A 2,855-nucleotide genomic window follows, 5' to 3' on the forward strand; every position below is an offset into this window, starting at 1 on the left:
ACTAGTATACGTGTCACGTGCTAGTGACTGCAGGTTTTTTTGTTTTTTTTTTTAGCTGAGCAAAAATGTTGTTTAAAAGGATGATTGAGGCCACCTACAAAATAAAAAGATAAGGAAGAAGATGGTTAAGACTAGTAAAGTCTATGGGGAAGTCGTTGTTGTCCCATGTGTAAAATTGATCCCTTCTTCTTTTCCTGCATTGAATATGCAGCATATGCACTTCTGTACCTTAGCTTGGCTGTTGAATGGGCTCTAATGGTTAGGAGACAACAAAGTCCTCCAGGACACATATTGAAGACACAGCAACAAATGAGGCAACAAAGATTCTAGGACCCTAGGTAAATGGTGATCTTCTGAGATGTAAATTTTAGGGTCAGAAAGGGGTTGGTACTGAGTTTCTTACTCTTCGCAAGATGAAGGATTATAAGTTCTCTTTAAAGTGATAATTATAATTATAATAGGATTCGTATATTACATGTGTACAGTTATTTTTATTTACAATTACACATTCAAGTTTTCTCCGCATATGTAAGCAGGTAAATTCCTCATGATATTGGCATGTGATTTTTCATAATTTCTTTGTTTTACCCAGTAAAATGTCATCGAAATTAGCTGACTTTCCTGTTCTGTTTCCAATAGGGTCACTACTTTATTAGTTGGTTAATAGCTCAGACCCATTTAATCTATAGTCTTTGCTTCCCAAATCTGCCATCTTCTGGACATAACAGATAAAGTTTCAAAGCTTTTCTATTTCAGATGAATAAAACATTTTGACATTTAGGATGTTCCTCAGGCATGTGGCATTTAAACAAACAGCACAAAAATTTATTTCCCCTAATGGTGGCCATGATAGCTTTAACCTCCATGGGCACCTAAGACAATCATTCACATTCAAGAAATAGGAAGCACAGAAGGGGAGGTGATTTATCTAAAGTCTCATAGCTTGTTCTTGGCCGTTCTGAGACTCAGTTCCAGGACTTATGACTTCAATTCTCATATTGTTTGCAATTAAGTGCCTACTTCCTATATTCAGTTTCCTGCTCTATCACTTATTCCTCATGTTTGAAAAGTCCACTAGCCAAAGGTGATTACAGTTGTAAGTGGAGATATCAACTGGACTATAAGCAAGTGATTTAATTTCTTTAATTTCAGTTCCCCTTGTAAAATGGAGATGAAATTCTTTACCTCTGCCTAACTCAAAGATACCTGTTATATTCAAGTAAAATGACATAGAAATAAATACTAGGACAGTTCAACTTACACTGACTCATAATTGGTGTTAACTAAATATAGTGTTAAATAATAAACTAAATTTATAGTATTTTGACTATATGATTTGTCACCTCATTTCTGACCTAAAAAATTATATTTAAGTTTCTTTTACTTTCTGCTTTTAAAGAGATTGAAATTTTTTTTTCTCTCTTGTTAATTTTTTTCTTTCACAGGAAATTAAGAAACAAATCAAAAATGTAGAACTCACCAGACGGTGAAACAGAGGATAGTCATTTGTCTTAATTTCATTCCATGGTTTCCTAACTGTGTAATGTTGATTATAAGCCTGAAGATAACTGGGGAAGGTTCAATTCCTGATAAAACTGATTGATTTTGCTCTGAAATGAAACTAATGTATCAATATTTAACATCAGAATGGAATCCTTTCTATGGGCCAGAGCATATAAGGACAAAACCAAATGAATTAAAACTTTAATTAGAAGAAATCGAGATGATGTCACCAAACAAAATACATTTTTAATATAAAATTCACTGCAACGATTTCTGCAGTCATAGAGTGAACTTCAGTGCTCACTTCAGCAGCACATACACTAAAATTGAAATGATTACAGGGAAGATTGGCACAGTCCCCACACATGGATGACATAGCGTGAACTTCAGATTAAAGAAATAGTCTGGTTAATTAATGCTGCCTGCTCTTTCAGAACACTCTCACGCAGTGCCTTTGCTCACCACAGAGGTGTTCCTTGTACTGGCGACCTACCCACATTTCCTAACCCAAACCCTCACTTCAGCCTCCTTGAAAGTGGCTCCCAAAGTTAACATGGTCAGTATCACCCACAGACGTCACGGAAATGCATATTGCTCAGCTCTGACTCAACCGATTTGATTCAGTAGGTGTGAGGCAGGGCCTATGAATTTGTATTTCTCATAATTTTCCAGGTGCTACTGATGTAACTGATGTGGTGACAACCCTGTGTGAAGTGCTCCCCTGAATGGTATGAGAGGATTTCCCAAAGTGAAGCTATGGTGAAGGGAATTGGCGAGCTCTTGATTTGGCGCAGGCTTGGTTTGAAATGCAATTTCCTATGGATTCATATGCATATTTTCAGAGAGAACAGGGTAGAATAAGCAATTTTTCTTAGAAGATTGTCAGTTAGAACCACCTAAAAATGATCTTGAGAATGAGTATGGTTTTCCTATTACATTCTTTGAAATGTGGATTTGCTAAGAATTATCTAAATATTGTATAACAACACTTATGGAAAGCCGCTATTCCTTAAAATGGTTGTTTCCCTTTAAAATAAAGAGTATCTTTCCTCACTAGATGAACTTCTGGAAGACTCCTGACGTATTAAAAACTAATATAATTTTTTTTAAGATTTTATTTATTTATTCGACAGAGATAGAGACAGCCAGCGAGAGAGAGAACACAAGCAGGGGGAGTGGGAGAGGAAGAAGCAGGCTCCTAGCGGAGGAGCCTGATGTGGGGCTCGATCCCGTAATGCTGGGATCACGCCCTGAGCCGAAGGCAGACGCTTAACCGCTGTGTCACCCAGGCGCCCCTAATATAATTTTTAATATCTGCTACAAAAAGAATTGGAATCTTCAGCATTATTTTT

General features: G+C 36.6%; 1 non-coding gene across 1 annotated transcript; it reads left to right on the forward strand.

Moving 5' to 3' along the window:
- The first annotated feature begins 1,799 nt into the window (after positions 1-1,799).
- On the forward strand, positions 1,800-1,908 carry LOC117804500. Its single transcript, XR_004628984.1, has one exon. It is a non-coding gene; the product is annotated as a U6 spliceosomal RNA (small nuclear RNA).
- Positions 1,909-2,855: the final 947 nt, after the last annotated feature.

This window comes from Ailuropoda melanoleuca, chromosome 11 (assembly GCF_002007445.2).
Source record: "Ailuropoda melanoleuca isolate Jingjing chromosome 11, ASM200744v2, whole genome shotgun sequence".
Taxonomy (NCBI): Eukaryota; Metazoa; Chordata; class Mammalia; order Carnivora; family Ursidae; genus Ailuropoda; species Ailuropoda melanoleuca.